The sequence below is a fragment of the Onychomys torridus genome, chromosome 10 (assembly GCF_903995425.1).
Source record: "Onychomys torridus chromosome 10, mOncTor1.1, whole genome shotgun sequence".
Lineage (NCBI taxonomy): Eukaryota > Metazoa > Chordata > Mammalia > Rodentia > Cricetidae > Onychomys > Onychomys torridus.
The window spans coordinates 55,750,884-55,757,546 of record NC_050452.1 but is presented as its reverse complement, the minus strand read 5'-3'; positions in this window follow the sequence as shown (position 1 = coordinate 55,757,546).

Below are 6,663 nucleotides of genomic sequence, written 5' to 3'. Positions count from 1 at the left end.
ACAAACACTGCTCTCTTGAAATCTCTTGTAAAGGGTAGATAGAGGGTCACTCCTCTATCCTTAAGTCACCTCTCAGATTCACCAGTGCAGGTGAGAGAAATGGGTCGAATGAGCCTCTAGGGGCTAATTTCCTCTCAGAGGATAGGTTTCCAGTTGGAAGGAGAAGGCTGAGGTTTCTAAGGTAAGAGACTGCTTCATGCTCAAGTTCCTGTGAACCAATGAGCCAGGCAGCTTGTGGGAAGGAGGCCCAGGTCTAAAGGCACATGCTGAAACTGCCCATGTCTTTCAGTTTTCTCCACAAATACACTTCTACGGGGCAGGTCCTTGGCAGCTCTGGCATGCATTCCCCCCATTGTAGCTGGTAGATGAGACTCTTGAGTGACTAAACAGGAATAAACTTGGGAGGTCAAATTGGCCTCATTTTGACAGATGAACTGAGACTCAGAACCAGCACAGAAAGAATGAAAGACAGTGGAGAGCCATCCGAATTTCAGCCTCTGTCCAAGGCTCTGCACTGTTCCTTGGGAGGGCTTTTCTGTGTGAGATTACATAGTAATATTCCTGGTCTCTGTTATCTACACAGCACTGATGGCTATTTGTAGACCTGGCTGATTTCTAAGCAGTGCCACAGCCAGGTGCTTCAGATCCAGCCAGCAGTACAGCAGATCCCTGCCTGACACAGGTGCTTGTCTCCTGCAGAAACAGGAGAGCACATACCTGCAGTCCCCTATTGGGGTGTAAAGGGGGGAAAAGGTTACAGTTGGAGCCCTGCATTGCCTGTCCAGAGACTACTCCAGCATGTGTAGAGGAATCCCCGGGAGGGGACAATTGACTGCAGATTCTCGGCAATGAAAAATGGAGGGGTCCTAAGCATAAATAGGACTATCTATAGAACAAAGAGGAGAGTGCTTCACTATGCAATAGTTTTAAATAACGTTTTCCAAATCACTGCAAACTTGCTAACAACCAGTTGGGAGTTAAGTTACTCTTTACACTAGAGAAGGCCTCGTATCTAATCACAGCTTAGCTAGTCCATCTCCAGGGCTATGAATGTTGCCTGTGTAAAACTGCCCATTCTCATGCATGACTAGTTAGGTGACCAAGTGTCAGGACACCACAACTGTTTATTGTCCAAATTGAAAGTACCCAGAAGTTAGAGAAGCTTTTCAAATTTTTGGCTTGAAAGCAAAGAACCATCTTCATCATAATTGGTTCCTTTTTCATGAGGGCAGTTTTTACTTAATTGGAGTCTTAGAGAAAAGGACAAACCTAATGAGCAGTATATGTGGTGGGATTACATTGGCTGAGTCCATGTCCTGTGTAGATAGAGTTGCTGTGAGAAAACACCATGACCAAAGAAAGCAGCTTGAAGAGGAAAAGGTTTGCCTTCCTATCCTGAGGTGTTTTCTTCATTGAAATTTCTGTTCTCTCAGATGACTAGCTTTTTATGTCAGGTTGACATATAAGTAGCCAGAGCAGCATGGCTGTCTGATACAGGGCAGGGTGGGGTGGGGCTGCACAGGGTTCTTGCAGCCTGGTGCTTGGAAGACCATGGGTGTCCTCACAGAAGTAACTGGACATCTAGATGACAGCAGATGACAAGCATTCTCAGAGTGGGTATATAGATGCCTGGTGAGCTGAAAAGCAGAACCCTAGAGGTGATAAAGGAGTTGAGGGAAGAGAACCAACTGGATTGGAAAATACAGAAACGTGCACACATCCGCACCACTGCGCATCTTGGAGGCCTGCTCTGAGCATGAACAGAGCCAAGGGGTCTTGGAATGGAATGTTGCCATTTTCCATTATATAGCTTGAGCACTGGCTTTTTACCATGGATCAACAGTAAGAAAGATGGCCTGGCAGGAGCTGATACTGAAGCCCAGGGCACCTGAACTGCTGTTTGTATATGTTTTCCTTTTTAACATTTGTAATAAAGGGATTTTTAGAGACGATGTATTAAGGTATGTGTACTTTATGCTTTTGAAGTAGCTGGGGTGGGGGAGAAGGGGTGGGTTGCAAGCCGCTGATGTGGTAGCCAATAGAGCAACATGTTACATAGTCAATGTGATGCTCCGTCACTATGACACTTCACCACCACTCTCAAGTCCTTTGAACCCTTTGCATCTGGGACGCCACATTTTTTGGCTGCATTCTCAGCCTTTCCTCTTTTGACAGCCCGCATAATCCTTTCCCTCCTCTGCTCCCCTGCAACACTACCCAGGATGACCCCTCTCTGCTTGACCTACCAAAGCACTGTACATATAGGAGCGACTCCCAAATTCATGGGTCCTGCCCGGGTGCCAACATTACTAGAGCGTTCCTCAGTAAGACCGCAATGGGCAGTAGAAAGTGTGGAGATGAACCACTCTGGAGACTGTTTCAGAGAACAGTGTCTGCTTTATTGTACAGGAACAACCACTTACATAGTGGAAGCCTATCAACTGGAATTGGTTAGCACATTACCTTGGATCGAACAGTGAGAGCTCATACCACTAGTCTATGTGCACAGGAAGCGTGTTAAAGGAGACAGGGAGAGTGCAGACTCGGCAACAGATCCGCTAAGGACGACTCGTGCTACTTCACAATTCAGTGTTCTGACAAAAGACCCGACATCAACAACGTAAAAGGACAAAGATTTACTTGGGTTCATGGTTATCTCTGACCACTGTCCTTGGCCAGGTAGATTGATGCCCATGTTGAAGCAGCACCATTGGCAGGGGAGTATGAAGGAAGAGCTCGTCTACTGTGGCAAGCCCGATGGAAGCAGAAAGGAAGGAATGCCTCTGCCTAGCTGCCTCTCCTCCCTTTTAGTCAGGACTCACAGCCTGTGGAATGGTGCCACCCACCACCCCACCCCACCCCCAAAACAGCCTCATAGACATACCCAGAGATTTTTCTCTACCAATCTACAGGCTTCTCCAAATTGATATCCCCCTTGATAACTCACCAAGTTCTTCCACAGGCTTTTCACCCTAGCTAGGTCCCCTAACTTCTCAGTTCTCACCTTCCTCCCTCTCCCCATGTTGACTAGATTCTAGGCACATTCACTCTGGTGACTTCCCTTGACCTTACCAGACAAGCTCTCATTTGGGGCCTCGGCATCTGCTATGTCCTACGTCTGGAACACTTCCTGTGATATTCTCAAGTCTGTCACACCCGCTCTGGGCACCTGTAACATTACATTTCCCCATCCTTCTGTCTGTCTATCCCCTTCCCCTGATTTCTCAGAGCATTTGCTGTATCTGGCCTTATCTGTATTTACTTGGGCTGATTATTTCTCTCCTGCAGCCAGAGTGAAAGTTTCTTAGGACTGGAGATATTTTCTTCCTCGTGTTTTCAAACTCCAGCACAGTACATGGCACATGACAGTTGCCCCATAAATATCACATCAACTTCACGAGCACATGTTTCCAGGATGGTAGGGCTTATCAGAGTGATAACCCATTTTGCTTTATTTCTTAATAAAGAAACTTTACCCTGTTGTGCTTCAATGGCAGAAGAGTGTACTTGTGTCACCAGCACCCAAGCTCAAGAAGACAGAGCAGACAGATAAGGATATAAATACTGGGAGTGAAGGGATCCTTGTGAGTCAAGAACATAGGAACCCTGAGTGGTTGTGGCAATGAGGATGTCTGAATTAAGTGAAAGCAGCAGGCAGGGGTCCCCATACCTGGAGAGACAGTGAGCTTAATTCTATTAGCCTCATTCTTTCCTGGGTAATTCCCAGTTACTACATGAAAGGGTTTGTGGATGTTTGCAGAGAAGCCAGTCACTGTATTGGGCAGGGCTTTCTAGACCACAGAACTGATGAATATTTGTAATAAAAGAGAATGTATTAGGTTGACTTACACAGGGGCTGGGCAGTCCCACAATGGACTGTCTACACACTGGAGAGTCAGCAAATCCAGCAGTTGCCCCATTCAGGAGGCTAGATGCCTCAGCAGTCCTGCTCTGGTTCTAGAGGCCTGCAGGATTTCTAGAAATGGGAAACTTGGGTGACTGCTGACAGTGGAGGGTGGCAGGTGCAGTGAAATTAGCAGGCAGACAACACCCATGTTGGGCAGGTCACAACCACCTGTAACTCCAACTCAAGGAAGGGATCAGACACCTACCTCAGCTAGCCTCCAAGAACACCTGCACACACGTGCACAGGCCCACCCACCTCCACATACACATCAAAAATACATTTAAAAAATTTTATTTCAAACCATTCTTTGATATGTGTATATATAATTTTACTATTTTTAGAAGATTATTTTAAGTTTATGAATGTTTTACCTACATGTACATATGTGTATCATGTGTGTGCTTGTGAAGTTCAGAAGAGAGCATCAGATCTCCTGGAACTAGAGTTATAGACGGGCCTTAATGTTAAATTTTACTATTTAGTAAACATTCTGGCAAATTTGCATACTAATAGATATGCTTGTTTATTTTTACATAAGTAATTAAATATTATCTGAATAATTGATACAGTAGGATGCAGAGCATCATCAAGACTTTTCAGGCCTGATTGATGTTTTGATTTTATGATTGTTAATACTGAGAACATTGCTTTACATAAATACATAGTACAAATAGCAGAAGCATTTCAAAGTGTTGGAAATGGTGTCCCAGTCCCAAGTCAAAAGTTATTTAATGATTTCTTTTTTATGAAACTCAAGTCAGCAGCTCAAACAGCATTTTTTTTTACATGTGTTTACTTTATATGTAGGTCTTTGTGTGTGTGTCGGGGGTTGTCATAGCCAGCGCACAAATGTGGAGGTCAGAAACAACTTACAGGAGTCGATTTTTTTCCTTCCATCGTGTGGACTCCAGGGACTGAACCCAGGTTATTGGGGTTGGTGGCAAATGCCTTTCCTCTCAGAGCCATCTGGTGGGCCCTACAAACAACAATGTTTAAAATCAAGCCTTTTCACCTAGTGAAATTCAAAAATAGATTAGTTCGACATGTGTATGTTGAGGAATGGTGACAGAAAAATATTAGACTGTTCGTATGAGCAGAAAACCTTATATGTACACTAAAATCACTGCAGCTCATAGCACGCAGTGGTCTTTGGTCTGAGACAGTGTTTCAGGCAGTGTGTTGGCCTCACACAGCATTGACATGCACAGGGCTAACTTTGCATGTTGCATGTTGGGGAACACCGTTGCTGAAGCAGCGCAGAAACACCCAGATTCATCAGACGTTTGATTTTGAATTGTTTTGCTTGTTGCCCTTTCAGAAACCTTTTACTGTTGCCAAATTTTTCACATACACACACACACACACACACACACACACACACACACACACACACCCGCGTTCAGTTGTCTGACCCCGTATGGAACTGCCACCGCAGTTAAGTGATGCATTCTGGATGCTGTATGTGTACTCCCATCCAACTGTCCTAGTAGTGAGACAGCTTTCCTTGCCTGTGCCCTTCTCCCCATTCCTCTCCTTCCTTTTCCCCATAGCTAAGGCATTAGTCAAAACCCACATTATGATGAATTTGTTCCTCTCCATTGTACAGAAGACTGCAATTTAAACACTGAAAACTTCAGAATAAAATTAAGGGGATACTTTAAAAAAAAAAGATACTGGGGTAGGCATAACATTTTTAGTAGGATACCAATAGGAGAGAAACTAGTCCCAAGTATCAACAGATGGGGCTATATCAAAATAAAAGGTTTCTGTTGGGCAGTGGTGGCACACGCCTTTGATCCCAGCACTCTGGAGGCAGAGGCAGGTGGATCTCTGTGAGTTCGAGGACAGCCTGGGCTACAGAGTGAGTTTCAGGACAGCTAGGGTTACACAGAAAAGCCCTGTCTCTCAGCACAGCAGAGGAAACAGTCAGCAGAGCAGATAGCACCCAGAAAGGGAGGAAATCTTAACCAGCTATACTTGAGACCAGCCTAATGCCTAGAGTTTACAAAGAATCGCAGAAATGAAATACCAAGGGAATAAAATAGCCAATCAATAAATGGGGAAATGAACTGAAGAGACAGTGGAAAGGCAAATGGCCAATCCTGACTCTCTTTAAAAAGTGTTTAGCATTGTAGGTCATCAGGGAGTCCAAATGAAACCCACTTGGAGATTACCACTTCACCTCAGTCAGAATGGCTGCCATCAACCAACCTGGCAATGAATGTTGGAGAGGATGTAGAGAGAAAGGAAGCCTACTCACTGCAGGTGGGGTACAAATTGATACAGCCATTATGGACATAGATTTGAAAATTTCTCAAAAAATAAAATAAAACTAACATATGACCCAGTTATTTCACTCCTGGGCATATGTCCAGGGAACTCCATATCCCATCATAGAGATATTTGCACCCTCAGGTTTATTGCCATTTTATTATAGCAAAGAATCAAATCTACTTCACCGCCCATCAACAGATGGATGAATGCATCATGAGAATTTAGTTTATGTATATAATCTATATATTTATATTAAAATGATATATCTACATACATATAGATATAATGGAATACCACTCCACTGTAAAGAAAATGAAGTTAAAACATTTGTAAGAAAATGCATGGACTTAGAATGTGTGAGGGGACACAATCTCATTCATTCATTCATTCATTTTTCCTCTTATGTGAGTGGTGGGGATTGAGTCAGGTCCTCATGGTTGTGTGGTCAACATTTTATTTCCTGGGCCAGCTTCCTAGTCCCT